We start from the raw sequence: 16,305 nt of genomic DNA, 5'->3' as shown, positions 1-16,305 counted from the left end.
ATTAATAGAGAAAAACATCTTGAATTGTTTCTTTCATTTTCATTTCACTTCTGGAAAGCTGTTTCAGTTTTCCAGGAATCTTATCCTGTCTGCTCTTCCCAAGAATCTCTCATGGAGAGCAAGGTCAAGCTTCTGTCGCAAGGTATGCCACTAGGAAATTAGGCCACTGGTGAAATTTGCATGATGACAGTTTGTGCTGGTTTAGGGCAAATTTTGTGAGGAAATCTCCAAAAGGGGTCTGTCTAGAAAGCAAGTTCAAGCGGCCTCTCCCCCTACTAGTCAGGAAAAGACTTCCCTTGAGAAAAGTGAAAAAACCCCAGTTTATTTAACAAGTGAAGTATTCACAAGCATGAAAAATGAATAATATTAAATAAAACCTCGGAGAGTGCTGAAGAGATGGCAAATTCAGAAAGTCCTTTTTGTGGGTTGCAGTTGGCTCACTCAATCTCTTCTAAGTCCCTTTGGTGCTGGAATGCAGCGTCCCAGACCTTGGTGGGTCACAGGTGTGAGCTGCCGGTGTTTGTCTGGTTTTCAGTCCAGAGCAGGTTTAAACAGTTCCAAGAAAAAAGGAAGCCACAGTCCGAGGAACTTCTCTTCCTTAGCTAGCTAAAACCAAATTACTAGACCTGGGCTGTGAAGGCATTAGGAAATTTCCAAATCTGGGCATTGGCGGTCCCAGCAAACACCAGAGCTGGATGGTGTCATTGCCAGGGATAGAAATCTGCCAGATTTGGGCTCTGCTGGCATCGGGAAATTTCCAAATCTGGGTAGTGATGCAGCAAACACAAGATGTGGGTGGTACCAGACCCAGTAGCAGGAAGCTGCCACAGGTTTTAGCTTTCTGTGCCAGCAAATTGCTGGACACGGGTGGTGCTGGAACAGGGAAATTTCCAGATCAGGGCACTGGCAGTGCCAGCAAACACCAGTGAAAGCTTCTGGTCCTCGTCTGGACCGTTGACCAGTGGTTTCACAGAGAACCAGCTCTGGCCACTTTACAGACAGAGACTGCTTTCATCTCGTTGTCTGGAAACAGAACTTTACTGAAGGCAAACACAACAAACAGGATGGCATGCACAGTACAGAGAGTGAAGCAGAAAAAGGCCTGGGTCCAGGGTCTAGCAGGAATATTTATACATTTATTTATGGGGAGGAGTTAAGGTGGGATCTGAGGGAAGGATCCAAGAGGAAGGAACGATTAAGAATATTACAATTTTGCAGCAAAAAGTAACCAATGGTAGCAAAGAGAACTCAGAACTTTCTAGTAACAATCTGCATAACTGAACAAGAGGATTATGGGCGGGAGCTCCTGCTCACCCTAAAGAGGGTTTTCCCACAGCCTTAAGCCGATGTCTCATTCTTTTAAACCAACCCAAACGCAGCAGATCTGGGCGCTGCCAAGTTTGGGCTTTCTTTGCCAGAAAATTGCTGCTTTTGGGTTTTGCTGGCACCGAGAAATTGCCAGATGTGGGCACTGGCAGTGCCAGTGCACACCAGATCTGGGTGGGGAATGTGCCGGCACCCGGAAATTGCCAAATGCGAACCTTCTCTGCCAGCACATTGCTGGAATTATGCTGTGCAGGCATCTGAAAAATTCCGGATCTGGGCACTGGCGTCATCAGCAAACATGAGATTGGGTTGCTTTAAATACCTTTTAAATCCAGGTATTTGCTTGATTTAGGCTTTCTTTGCCAGCAAATTGCTGGAATTGGGCTGTGCCAGCACCAGGAAATTGCCATGTTTGGACAATGGCAATGCTGGAAAACACCAGATCTGCGTGGTGCCGGCCCCAGGTATTTGCCAGGTTTTGGATTTCCGTGCCAGCAAATTGCTGCACTTGGGCTTTGCCAGCACTGGGAAATTTCTGCATCTGGGCAATGGCAGTGCTGGGAAACTCCAGGTCTGGGCAGCAACAGAGCCAGCAGTGGAAAATTGCCAGATTTTGGGGTTTTTTGCCTGCAAATTGCTGCACTTGGGCTGCACCAGCACCAGGAAATTTCTGGATCTGGGCACTGGCAGTTCTGGGAAACACCAGTTTGTGAGAGCCGAAATGAGGGATGTGGGACTCCAAATGCTCTTCAAAATGCAGTTTATTGTTTCCAAGGTGATACAGCAGTCCAGGGTCGTGGGTGACAGAGCTGTGCTGCAGCTGTCAGCTCCAGCTGCAGGCCTGGGGACCCTTAGTTTAGGTTACAAATGCATTATATACCTTTCCTTGCTGAGCATCTTAATACAGTAGAACTAATCTATACCTTAACTTTTACCTATAGCCAACCATAACTACTATAATTACCATATTCATGTTACTATTCTCCAATCACTAAAAGTTAGTACATTACAGTTTAAGCTAAAAATTGTTTTCCAGTTTTCTTGCAGTGGAAAATTCTGAGACCTTTGTTCTACTTGCAAAATTTGCTGACTTGTTTGCCTGTGCTCTCTTTCTGCTTGGTAAAAACATATTCTTGTTTGAAGTGGGTTTATCCTTTGCTCTAAGTCATAAAAACCCCTTCTAACTAACATACACTTTGCCTTCTTAGCTATCCAAAAAGACTGGCTCATCCATTCTTTTCTTTTCTATCAAAACTTGCTTTGATTTCTATTCTTCTTCAGACATTATATTCAAAAATCTTTCAGCCAAGCATACATATCTATGAGACTTTCTTGTCAAACTGCATCCCAGTATAGTGCTCAAGTGCCTGAGACCAAGAGGGCCTGGACAATGGGGACAGTTCTTTTCTATAGGAAGGAAACAACAGAACTCCAGGGTTTTGAAGGCACATGAGAAGCAGTTCCCAGAGGCCAAGGCAAGCCATACCTGTCCGTCGTTGCAGCTTTTGTCTGAAAGCAGCCCCTGGATATATGGGGAGTTTTAGGGTGGAATTCCGTTTCAGCCATGGGTTCCTGGACAAGAATGACAGTTCTCCATAGGAGGGCAAGGGCCCCTCACAGCCCCTCATGGCCCCTCACAGTCGCCCACAGCCCCTCACATCCCCTCAGGGCCCCTCACGGCCCCTCACAGCCCCTCACAGCCCCAGACGCGGGGCTCCTCCCAGAGGAGGAGGGGTCGGGCCTGGTTGTTCTCCTTTCATTTCAGTCCCTTCACAGCCACGAGTGCAGAAAGGCTGAAATGGAGCCTTTCCCCAGCATTTCCCTCGGGGTTAACTGCGGGCTGAAGCTCTGTGCTGGCACTGGCCCCAGCGCCACCATCCCTGCAGCCGCCCGGCCTTTGCTGTCCCCCCGTGTCCGTTCCCTGTCCCCGAGTCCCGCCCGGCTCTGGCAGCAGCAGCAGCCGCAGCGCAGGGGGCGCCGGCCCGGCCCAGCCGGGGCTCCCGGCCAGGAGCAGCAGCAGCGCCGGCCCCTTCCCGCCTGCTCCTGCCTCTGCTCCCAAGGGCTTTTTCCAGCTCAATTCTGGATTAGAGCAGCCATCACCCACACACAGCCCTGACTGCTCAGGGCCCGCCTGTGCTGCCCTGAGCCAGCCCTCAGAAGAAGAAAGGATCGGGCTCCAGCGCTGTTTTCAACACTCTTTTACTCACCCTGAGCAGACAGCAGGAGGCTGCTGGTGCCTTTGCCTTGGCAATTGGAGATCACGGCTGCTCTTGGCCCTCTTCTGCTTGCCACCTGAATTTTATCAGTACAACAGCACTTGCCTCTTTCAATCACTGCTACCCACTGTGCTTTTGTGATGGTGAACTCAGTGTTTTTGTCACAGGCATCATGATTAGCAGAGATTAAAATGTTCACAAGTCCTTGAGCAGTAAGTTGAGGGGAATGAAAGCCTCACAGACCACTTTTGCAGCACTCAAACACCGCCCTGCTGCTGCTGCTGTTGAAATAGAATCAACCTACAGAGACCATCAGAGAAATTGCCTCTGGAGTGGCAAATCAAATGAAAAAATCCACCAGGAGAACGAAAAACCAGAAATTGACTGCCTTCATTGCTTCCTCAGAGCAGCAGAAAATGGAGATGCCCGGAGGTATTTTGCACTGCTGCTGATCCCACTTGGAGCCCAGCTCTCTGCAGAGTCCCAGCGGGAACCTGAGCCCAGCCCAGGGAGCTCCCAGAGTGTCCTGGAGATTCTTTCTCTGCATTCCGTCAGCCTTGCATTCCCCAGCAAGTCCCCAACAAAACCTCCTGTTCTCTTGGGTTAGAACAGGCACAATGAAAAACTCAGCAATGGCACAATTGCCCAGCCCACAAGGAAAAGAAAGGACAAGTTGTCAAGGAATCCAAACATTTGTCTTGCTTTGCTGCAGAAGTCGTGCTGTACTCATGGTGTGGAAAGCCAAGAGAAGCTGCAGTTGGGGGCACATCTTGTGACAGAAACTGCACCTTGTTCTCCAGGAAAGGTTCTTGAAAAGGGCAGACAGGACTGGGGAGAAGATTCCTGGGGAAGTTAAACAGCTTTCCAGAGGTGAAATGAAAATGGAAAGGAACAATCCGAGATGTTTTCCTCTATTTATTTCTATGCTCCCCATTTCCATGTTGCACTACTTCTCCATGCCATGAGTTCCAAATGCATCTCACCTCTAAGATTGGTGACTTAGCGAGTTTTAGACACTGTAAAATACCATGAGCTACGCACAGTTTGCCTTGCCCTGGTTTTGTTGGAAAGCAATGCTGGGGCCATCAGTGCAGTGCTTAGGTCAGGCACGAATCCTGCAGGCGGGGAATGTGCCCTGCCAGTGTCTGAGCCTCAGCAGGGACAATGCACAGCAGCGAGTGAGGGATTTGCTGTGCCCCGTGCAGGAGTCAGGACTCTGGATCTGGGCTCAACACAGCGAAGTTCCCGTGTTTGGACAGACTCAGGGGCTGCCCCGAGGGCAGCGAATGGGAGAGTTCCTGGCTGGGAGAGGCCCCAGCAGAGGAGATGATCTTGTCCCTCCTCAAGGCCCTTTGAGGGTCTTCAGGCCGCTTTGCAATGGAGGTTTTCTTTTATAAGATTTTTTTGGGGGGATCCCACCACTCCAAGTGTGTTTTTTCCTTCCCATTTTAGGGTGTTTGTGGGGCTGCAGCCACACAAGCCCCTTTCAAGGGGGGATCATGACAATTTTAAGAGGCATTTTTATGGGGCCCCCACTTCAAGCCCCTGCAGGGGATGTTTTGCCTCCCAGGGTGGTTTTTGGGGTTCTCTCTACCATTGCCACTTTAAGGACCCCCACTATGGTCGGGTCCCATGATAAGTCCCCTTAAAAGGGCAACACCACTCCTGTTGATTCCAGACACTGGAGCCCGGGAGGGGGAGTTAGAGATCCTGGGAATGTTTGGAGTCCCAAGGGATTTTGGAAGTCCCAGGAGGGTTTTAGAGTCCTTGGGTGATGACGATGGGGACTCAGTACTGGGTATAAACTGTTGTGAGGGCTTCCTGGGGAGGTTTTGTATATACTGGTGGTTTTGGGGGGTCATGGTGGATTTTTGGGGGTTCCCAAGGGAGGTTTTCTGGTGTCCAAAGGGGGGATTAGGTGATGCCAGGGGGAACCCAAGGCTGTTTTGGGGTACCTGCTGTCCTGGGTTGACTATATGGTGCTTTTATCCCAAATCGTCTCATTCTGTTTATGTTGAATAATAAGTTTTGCACCTTTAAGAGTGTTCCAGAGAGTGAAGGGTGGGGAGAGAAGAAGCGTGCAGTTTGTTTTCAGACACTGCACTCCACTCCTCCACACTCTTCCTCCTGGACTGTTGTTGTCTGTGGACAGACAGTGGGACGGAGCTCTTCTGCTTTTTTAGTTAGCTAGCTGAGGCAAAGAAGTTCCCTGGACTGTTTTTTTCCCCTTTTCTTTGGACCTCTTGAAACTGCTCTGGAATGAACACCCAGGGGAGCACCAACAGCTGCAGCTGTGGCCCACCGGGCCAGGCCTGGCCTGCGACAATTCCAGCACCGGAGGGCCTGATCAGAGACTGAGCTGCAACCCGAGGACGGGGTTTTCTCAGTTTGTCATCTCTTTTAGAGTGGCAAGGGGTCTCATTGTTTGATATTGTTTTGGTTTTATTGTTTAATAAACAGTATTTTCCACCTTTCTCCAAGGAGGTATTTTTTCCTCCCGGACCAGTTGGGGGGAGGGGCCGATTGGATCTGCTTTTCCCACTGGAGCTCCTTTGGGGGATTCTTCCCCAAATTTGCTCTAAACCTGGACAAATACATCTATTGGCGCTCAACGCACGGCTGGAAAAGGTGGAAAAAAGCTCTATTAATTGTGCGTTTGTTGTTGTTAAAGCAGTTAGTAGCCATGCTTGAATACGTACTGTCTCTGGGGGTGAAAGCCTTCGTGGCGCTCTGGACTATAGACCTTTTTGAGGTTTCAATACCTTTCTGGTCACTAGGATTATTGTCCATAACATGTAATTTTTACGGTGGAGGGGTACGAATTGGAATAGCTGTTGTGCTGTCCTTGGTGATAATGATTTATAAAGCGTTTACAAAGATACTGGCCTCTGTTTATGATAGGTATGGTTTATGGTTTCTTCATCCTGCCCTGCATCCCAATTCCACTAGTACATTTTGGGAATTTATTAGTAATTACACTCAGTCTGTTAGAGGAGGAGCCAAGAATAAGGCTTTCCAGCCTTTCCTTCCCTTCTTCTCCTTTGGATCTGTTATGTCACTTTTTGAGAATGTTCAGTTTCCGCTGAATGTTAAAGAGACCATCTTTCTGGTATTTAAATTGGTAAGCTTCCTCTAATGGTCTGCAGCTTCTCTAGAATGAGGGCTGAGATATCCAGAGGAGCTGGTGAGACCCCTGACCCCGAAGCAGATGCAGGTGTGAAAAATCCTGAGTGGTGTGGAAAATGGGAAAATATAGGCCAGGCCCTGAAGGAATTTTCTAATCCTGTAGACTGTGATTTTCCACAGGAACAAATTCAGAATGCAGCAGAAGTGGGGAAATACCTAAAAGAGAAGTGCCATGATGATTCTAAGGAGAAAACACTAATTGCAATAAGCTGGGCCCTGGCCTATGCTTATCACACTCTGTTAGATAGTGTAGGGCAGCAGACAGAGGCAGGGGGGCAGGGAGATAAATCAGCTATCCCAGTCACTCAAGCTGTAGCCAACAGCCCAGGCTCAAAGCCAGCAGCCAGACCAGACAGTGAGCCTAAGCCAGCATCTAAACCCATGGCTGTTGCTACCAGTACTAGAAGTGGGAAATGCATGGAAAAAACTAATCGTCTAGTGGATGATGATGATGATGGTGATACAGGAGAAGGAACCTCAGTGCCTCCTGACATAAAATCAGGAGTCCAAGCAGCAGGTGCAAGATCAGACGCAAATGTTGAGTCCTCTTCCCTGAAGGACCTTCGTGGCTTACAGAAGGATTACACCCGACGACCTGATGAATCCATAATTAGTTGGTTAGTTTGGCTCTGGGATGCTGCAGGCAAGGCTACAATTCTGGATGGCACTGAAGCCAGGCATTTGGGATCCCTGTCACAGGATCCTGTCATCGACCAAGAAATTATGAGGGGGGCTAATCCACGCAGCCTCTGGTCACGGGTCTTGGACAGTGTTGCACATAGACACCAGTGTGCAGATGATCTCTATATGCAACAAACTCAGTGGAAGACCATAGAGCAAGGGATCCAATGCCTGAGAGAAATGGCAGTGGCAGAGATTGTCTTCTCAGATGATGTGACAACTAGGAACCGAGACTTAGTACCATGCACGCCTGTGATGTGGTGGAAACTTGTACGACTTGGGCCACACGAATATGCTTCTGCCTTAGCCATCATGAATAGGGATGAGAGGGATGAGACTGTGCTGGACATGGCAAGGAAGCTCCAAGCATATGCAGGTGCTGTGCACGGCCCAACACGTGCCAGAATTGCAGCAGTAGAAACACGTCTGCAGAACTTAGAGGATAAGATAGAGGAGAATCATAAGAAGCTCAGAGAGGAGATTAAAGAAGACCTTCTCCAAATCTCGGCAGTATGGATCAGAGGTTCTGGTATCCAAGGCAGACGTTTCCCAGGTGGTGAGAGAAGGTACACCCCACGGGCTGAGCTGTGGTTCTACCTGTGTGATTGTGGAGAAAACATGGGGAGGTGGGATGGAAAACCTACTGCTGTTCTGTCACGACGGGTGCGTGAACTGAAGGAAGCCACCAGGAGGAAAGCAGCTCCAGTTGCCCGTAGCTGAACAGCCAGGTATGATGATGATGACATGTCTGATCCCCTCAAAGGAACATCCAAAACATACGCCCAGGGAAAGAAGGATAACCAGGCTTAGAGGAGCCCTGCCTCTAGCCAGGTAGAGGCCAGGGAAAATCGTGTTTTCTGGTCTGTGTGGATTTGTTGGGCTGGCACATTGGAACCACAAGAGTACAAAGCTTTGGTCGATACTGGTGCACAATGCACATTAATCCCATCAAAACATGTGGGGACAGAGTCTGTTTCTATTTCTGGTGTGACAGGGGGATCCCAGGATTTCACTTTGGTGGAAGCTGACGTGAGCCTAACTGGAAATGAGTGGACGAAGCATCTTATTGTGACTGGCCCAGAGGCCCCATGTATTTTGGGCATGGACTACCTTTGAAGCGGGTATTTCAAAGACCCAAAAGGACTCAGGCATTTGGGATAGCAGCTGTAGCGACAGAGGGCATCCAGCAATTGAACACCTTGCCTGGGTTGTCTGAGAATCCATCTGCAGTAGGATGCTGACGGGAGAAGAGCAACAGGTGCTAATTGCTACTTCCACAGTGCATCGCCGACAGTATAGAATGACTCGAGATGCTGTGATCCCCATCCATATGATGATCCGAGAGCTGGAGAGCCAAGGGGTGGTCAGCAAGACCCACTCACCCTTCAATAGCCCCATCTGGCCTGTGCGAAAATCTGAAGGAGAATGGAGATTGACTGTGGACTACCGTGCATTGAATGAAGTGACTCCACCACTGACTGCTGCCCTGACAGATATACTAGAACTCCAGTATGAGCTTGAGTCCAAGGCAGCAAAGTGGTATTCCATTATAGACATTGCCAATGCATTTTTCTCCATCCCTCTGGCAGCAGAATGCAGGCCTCAGTTTGCCTTCACATGGAGGGGAGTGCAGTACACCTGGAACCGACTGCCCCAGGAGTGGAAGCACAGCCCCACCATCTGCCATGGACTGATCCAGGCTGCACTGGAAAAGGGTGAGGCTCTAGAACATCTGCAGTATATTGATGACATCATTGTGTGTGGGAACACAGCTGCGGAAGTGTTTGAGAAAGGGAAGGAAATCATCCAGATCCTCCTGGGAGCTGGTTTTGCCATTAAAAAGGGCAAAGTAAAGGGACCAACTCGTGAGATTCAATTCCTGGGAGTGAAGTGGCAAGATGGACGGCATCAGATTCCTACAGATGTCATCAACAAGATCACAGCAATGTCTCCACCCACCAATACAAAAGAGACATAAGCTTTCCTAGGCGCCATAGGTTTTGGGAGGATGCATATTCCTGAGTACAGTCAGATCGTGAGCCCTCTTTACCTGGTCACCTGCAAGAAGAACAATTTCCAGTGGGGCCCTGAGCAGCAACAAGCCTTTGTCCAGGCTTGGTGAAAGAAGAAAGCCTTGGTCCTGTCCCGTCCTGCAGTAGCCCTTGGCCCAGTCAGGACAGGACCAGAGGTAAAGGACATGCTCTACTCTGCAGCCGGGAACCATGGCTTGTCCTGGAGCCTTTGGCAGAAGGTGACTGGGGAGATTCAGGGTCGACCACGGGGATTTTGGAGTCGAAGCTACAGAGGGTCTGAAGCCAATTATACTCCAACAGAGAAGAAAATCTTGGCTGCCTATGAAGGAGTCCAGGCTGCCTCGGAGGTAATAGGCACTGAAGCACAACTCCTCCTGGCACCCCGACTACCAGTGCTGGGGTGGATGTTCAAAGGCAAGGTTCCTTCCACTCACCATGCCACCAGTGCTAAATGGAGCAAGTGGATTGCTCTTATCACTCAGCACACCTCTATAGGTAAACTGAATCACCCTGGGATTTTGGAGGTCATTACAAATTGGCCCGAAGGTGAGAATTTTGGTGTCACAGATGAAGAGGAACAAGAACCAGTGACATGTGCTGAAGAGGCTCCTCCCTATAACCAACTGCCACCAGAGGAAACACGCTACGCTCTCTTCACTGATGGTTCCTGTCGCATCGTAGGGATGAACCGGAAGTGGAAAGCAGCCATATGGAGCCCCACATGACAGGTTGCACAAGCTACCTAAGGAGAAGGTGGATCAAGCCAACTTGCTGAACTCAAAGCTATTCAACTGGCCCTAGACATGGCAGAAAGAGAGAAATGGCCAAAGCTCTGCCTCTGCACTGATTCATGGATGGTAGCCAATGCTCTGTGGGGATGGCTGGAGAGGTGGAAAAAAGCTAACTGGCAACGTAGGGGGAAACCAATTTGGGCTGCTGATGAGTGGAAAGACATTGCTACCAGGGTAGGAAGGCAACCTGTGAAAGTCCGCCATGTAGATGCCCATGTACCCAAGAGTAGGGCCAATGAGGAGCACCAAAACAATGAGCAGGTAGACCAAGCTGCAAAGATAGGGGTGTCCAAAATAGACCTAGATTGGGACATAAGGGAGAATTATTCCTAGCTCGATGGGCCCATGATGCCTCAGGCCACCAGGGCAGAGATGCCACCTATAAGTGGGCACGAGACCGAGGGGTGTATTTAACCATGGGCAGTATTTCTCAGGTTATCCATGACTGTGAGACATGTGCTGCCATCAAGCAGGCCAAGCGAGTGAAGCCCCTGTGGTACGGTGGGCGGTGGTCCAAGTACAAGTATGGGGAGGCCTGGCAGATTGACTCCATCACACTGCCCCAGACACGCCAGGGCAAGCGCTATGTGCTGACCATGGTGGAAGCCACAACTGGATGGTTGGAAACCTACCCTGTGTCTCATGCTATGGCCTGGAACACCATCCTGGGCCTTGAAAAGCAAGTCCTGTAGAGACATGGCACCCCTGAGAGGATCGAGTCCGACAACGGGACTCATTTCAAGAACAGTCTTATCAACACCTGGGCTAGGGAACATGGCATTGAGTGGGTGTACCATATCCCCTACCATGCACCAGCTGCAGGAAAAGTGGAGAGGTACAATGGACTACTAAAAACTCAGTTGAAAGCTTTGGGTGGGGGATTTTTCAAAAATTGGGACCAGCATTTAGCAAAGGCCACCTGGTTAGTTAACACCCAAGGTTCCACCACCCGAGCAGGTCCTGCCCAGTCTGAGTCCCTGAATATAACAGGAGACAAAGTCCCAGTGGTAGATATCAGAGGTTTATTAGGGAAGACTGTGTGGATCAATTCTGCCTCGAGTACAGACAAACCCATTTGTGGGGTTGTCTTTGCTCAGGGACCAGGTTGCACGTGGTTGATAATGCAAAGAGATGGAACAACACGATGTGTACCTCAGGGAGATCTGATTGTGGGGTAAGAATGATATGCAAAATCACTGTTCATTGGATGCTACTGCCATTGTCTGTACATTAAACCATATAGAAGGAAATATGTAAGTGTTGAAGGTCTGGGCAAGTGGAAGATGGAGAAGAAAATGTGTGTCAAAGGTCTGAGCAAGTGATAGATGGAGCTTTAAGTGACTAAAGTGAAAGGGGGAATCCTGCAGCTCTGTAATATAGGGCCTGGATACAGTGGTCCAGTGTGGGGATGTGAAGAGGGCATGATGTGTATTGCTTGTAAATTTTGGGGGAACAGATGGAAATTTTGTATAAATAATGCATGATGTGTGGTAACATGTTGATGATATGGGGATAAAGGGTGGAATGTCCTGGGGTGACGTTATGATGCTTGTATCCCTATTCATATGTTCTGTGCCTTTAGGACTGTCTCTAAAGAGTGAAAGTTTGTTTGGGTTTCTCTTATCAGGGACACAGAGACAGGCAGTACATAGGGCTGTTTTCGCTTTTTGCTTTTGGCTTTCTGCTTTGCTTGCTCTCTCTCTGCTGTCGCTTCTGCTTGCTTTTGCTTCTGCTTATTAGCTAGTTCTAGCTAAACAGTCCAAATTCCTTCCTGGACTGCTTCTCCTCTCCTTTTTTCTTCGACCATCTCTAACCTGCTCTGGACTGGGACCTGGGAACACCGAGGGTTGCACCGTTTGGCCTGCAGCAGCTGCCCCAGCACCGGAGGGACTAACAGAGCAACCACCCCTGAAAGAGACTTTCTGATTTTGTCACCTGTTAAATAAACAGGTTCTTTCCACTTCTCTCTGAGGAATTCTTCCCGAACCGGTTGGGGGGAGGGGCCGTGTGGGTCTGCTTTCTGGAGGGGCCCTCCTTTGGAGGTTCTTTACCAAATTTGCCTTAAACCAGGACAGATGTATAAGGGGAAAATATTTTCCAGAACTCTAAAACTAGTATCAAAAATACAGATGTGTGGTGGAAACAAGAATGAAACATTTGGGGATTTCTCTCTACAAAAGATATTTCTAAATATTTCTAAAGATGAAAAGTGAAGACAAAATGAGGTCACTTTTCCTGGATTCTAAAACTACTTAGAAAAATCTTTACTACTATAGTAATTGGGAAGAAATACTTGGGGATGTGTCTCTACAGAAAAACTATTTTGAAATATTTCGACAAATTTCTAATTTCTAATACTGAAAAACAAAGAAAATGGGGTTGCTTTTTCTAAGGAGCCCCATGCTGCTGCCTGACCCCTGGGCTCCCCCAGCCCTCGGGACCCCGCCACTGGTCACAGCAGCCCCTGCCTGGCTCCTGCCTGCCCACACCGTGGGCATCCACAGCTGCTTCTGGCAATGGAGCTCAGCCAGTGCTGCTGCCGGCTGGGCTTTGCTGCTGCTGCCACCCAGACATTGGCTGTCAGCTCCATCTCTTCATGGCAATAGAAGAAGGGGCCATCAGCTACTCCTGCAGAGGTGGGTCAATGTCTGTGTTGTTGAGAGGGCATGGCCAGGGGGCTCAGGGGCAGAGGAAGGGACATGTTGGACTCCAGAGGGGCTGGATGTTGCTGGGCTGCTCTTGGGGTCTCTAAAAAAATCGGGAATGGGTTGGGACGGGACAGAGGAAGATCAAAAATGAGATAAAGGCAGCTTGGGGATACACATGGGGAGAGAAGGTGGCAGTGGGATCTACAGGGGCCTAAGAGGTTTCCTTGATGGCTGTTCTGGCGTCTTCTGTTCAGAACTCCTGACAGGGCTGACCAGGCCCTCCGGGTGTGAGGTGCAGCCGCCTTTCAACTCCTGTCCAGAGGTGGAACTATGGAAAGAAGAGGTGGCTGAGGCCCCAGCCGCCAGTGGCACACAGGGAGCCCCCTGCACAGCTGGGCCCAGAGCTGGCAAGGCTCCCCAGCATGGCTGGAGCTGCTGGCACAGCTTGGCCCAGCTGCACAGCTGTCCCTCAAGGCCCCAGCAAGCAGGGCACAGCTCTGGGCAGGCTCCCAGGCCAGGAGCGGGCCCCAGAGCGCCTCTGCCTTTCAAGGGCAATCTCGTCCCTGCTCTTGCTCCTCCCCACCGTGCTTTGCCTCTGCCCTGTGCCCCTGGGCCTGCTCTGGGCTAGGCAGCATCAGTGGGAGCCAGCACTGGCTGCAGCCCCAGTGGGCCCCCCGGGACAAGGCCCAGCAATTAGGAGGCCAATGAAAGCTCTCGGCAGCAGCAGAACCCTCAGCAGAGTTCTTTGGACAATCATGGACTGGCCACCCCTACACTGCCGCCTCACTGGGAATGTTTCCTATGTACAGTAGAATTTCAAAAGAAGCTGTTTGAGGGAAAGGTGAACTAAACACTCACTGTCTCCTCTTCAAGTAAGTCCAAATTCAGGCAGAGGATAGGATGAAGATAAGCTCCAAAACAAGCAGGCCTGCCAGTAACCCTAGCCAGCAGCCTGTTCCCTGACAGAAACCCCTTCCAAGGCCCTTCTGGGCATCAGGAACATGTGCTGTGGTTCCAGCTGCACCTGTGGGAGCAATGGGGAGCGTCAGCCCGTGGTGTGCTGCACTGCTGAGCTGGCAGCATGGTGGATGCGGGCAGGATGTTCTCCATTTCCCCCAGAGCTGGGGCCTGCAGGCACCTTGCCGCCCCTTGGCACAGGCTGTGCCACCCAACAAAGCCCAGCAGGCCGGGAGGAGAGCCCGGGGGCAGCGCAGCTTCTTGGGCAGTCACTGCTTGGAGGGACACGGGCCAAAGCCATCCCTGAGCAGCCACTGCCAGCCCTGGCCCTCCCTGCCCCGTGACAGCTCCCCCAGCCCCAGGGCGCAGAGTCAGGCCCTGTCAGGACCCAGTGCAGCCCCTGCCCAGTCGGGAGCCAAGGCTGGATCTGGCCCTGGGCTTGCGGCAGGGCTCCCACTCGGGGCTGCTCCTCTGCCTTGGGCCTCTGGGCACTCAGGGCCAGCTCCAGAGCAGCTGCAGCGGGAGGGACGTTGGTGCACCAGTCCCTTTTCCCCAGGGCTGTGAACGAGCTCCAGAGGTGCCTCCAGCTTTGGCTGCTGCCGGGCCGTGCAAGGGCAGGCCCTAGTGGAAGAGCTGCAGCCACCCAGCCCTGCCAAGGGCTGAGCCCCACTGAGCCCGGCACAGCAATTACCTTCTAAGCCTGTGCCCGTGCCCATGCCTGTGTTTGGCTTGGCCTTCCTTCCTGCAGCAGAGGCTGCCAATCGGCCTCTGCTTCTTTGGGGAAACACCTCCTTCTGTCCTGCCTTTTGGCCCATCACTTGAGAAACAAAAAGTACACCTTAACAGATGGAAAAATTCTCCATTTCTTTAATGGCATGTTCAGGACGTCATGCTTATGAAAAATCGGGTGTAATCAACAAATCATCTGGTCTTTTTCAGCTGGGCCAGGGCCCACCCTCCTCCAAACAGCTGCCAGTGCTGAGCAGAAGTTGTGAGGTGATCGTGCAGGGCGAGGGCACACACATGCATGGCTCTGTTCTGGCACCTGCAGTGATGCCCCCCTGGCTGAGCTTTGGGCTCTGAGCTGGCAGCTCTCCCAGGGGAAAGGCCTTGACCTACCCTCACCATCTCCCAGAGGTTCAATCCTGAACGTGGGCTGGGAATCCAGATCACCTTTACCAACAGGCTCAGCTGCAAAGAAAGGCAGGACACAACAGCTCCAATGGCACTGCTGAAGATTCTCCTTCAGGCCTGAGTGGCAGTGAGAGCACCTGGGTGATTGGTGCCCTCCAAGGCACTCCCTTGGCTCTGCCTTCCACTCAGGAGCAGGGCCAGGGGGACCTCGTGCCTGCAGTGACCCCACACTGGGATTGAAGGAGCCCCTTGCAGGGCAGTCGGGGCAGAAAGGACTCCCTGGAGCTGCCAGCAGCTCCAAACCCAGCCCCAGGCAGGGCCAGGGCTTGGCAGTGGCAGCAGGAGCAGCTCAGGCTCCCTGGGGGCAGGAAAGGAGCTGAGAAAGGCTCAGCCCTGGGCCCAGCCCCTTCCCTCTCTGCTCTTCTCTGTGGCTGCACAGAGCACACAGAAGGACACAGTGCCATTGCACATGGGAGGAGGATGGACAGCTAAATGCCCCTTCTTCCCACTGACAGCGATCCTGTGGGATCTCTCAGGGCTCCAGAAGGGAGCAGGGCAACATTTCCAGAACTGATCAACCTTCAGTGAAATTTAAGGGGAATGGCACAAATGAGATCTTGCCACACTGACACAGATTATTCTGGCAGGAAAGGTACATTGAGAACTTGCCTTCAACATCTAGCAAGGTCTTCAAGTATCATTCACCAGCATTTCCAACTACTCCAAGTCACGTGCCAGTCGAGAAGGGAGCACAGATGCTGCAGAACCATTTCCATGGTGTGCTGAGATCCCCTTCTGTCTTGGGGAATTGGGCACTGCAAGGGGGTGGGGTAAGGCTGTGGGAGCCTGTGGCTCCTGGTCACTCTCCACGCTCTTTGCAGGTCCTGTGCAACATGCCTGGAGGAGCAGCTGGAGCAGCCCAGGGCCCTGGGGCTCTCTCCCTCCCACACAGGAAACCCTCACTAAATGCTTGGGGAAATCTGCAGTGCCACTGCTGTCTCTCCCAACCTCCGTCCCTCCCTCCTGCTTGCCCACCTACCCATGGAACAGCTCCCACAGCCCACGGGCACATGGCCAGGGCCTCTCAGGACGCACTGGAGCCTTGCTCTCCCCCTCTGCCCTTTCCCCACCATGGGCACTCTGTGCAGCTGCTCCCAGGTTTCGGGACGTGTCTCCCACGGAGGGAGCCCAGCAGGACAGCTCAGTACCCGAGTGCCCTGAGCCTGCTCGGGATAATTCCTCTGGGCTGTGCTCGTCTTGTCCGGGCTGTGCCCGCAGTGCCAAGCAGCAGAGAGGGCAGCTCAAGCCTTGGCAGGACTCAGACCCAGAGGCA

The 16,305-nt window shown here is 51.3% G+C and overlaps 1 pseudogene; it reads left to right on the top strand.

Moving 5' to 3' along the window:
• Nucleotides 1–16,305, top strand: part of LOC132077835 (zinc finger protein 208-like) — a 403,462-nt pseudogene that overhangs the window by 334,500 nt on the left and 52,657 nt on the right.

This window comes from Ammospiza nelsoni, chromosome 10 (assembly GCF_027579445.1).
Source record: "Ammospiza nelsoni isolate bAmmNel1 chromosome 10, bAmmNel1.pri, whole genome shotgun sequence".
Classification (NCBI taxonomy): Eukaryota; Metazoa; Chordata; class Aves; order Passeriformes; family Passerellidae; genus Ammospiza; species Ammospiza nelsoni.
The sequence above is the reverse complement of the archived record's forward strand: the minus strand, read 5'-3'. Positions and strand labels throughout refer to the sequence as shown.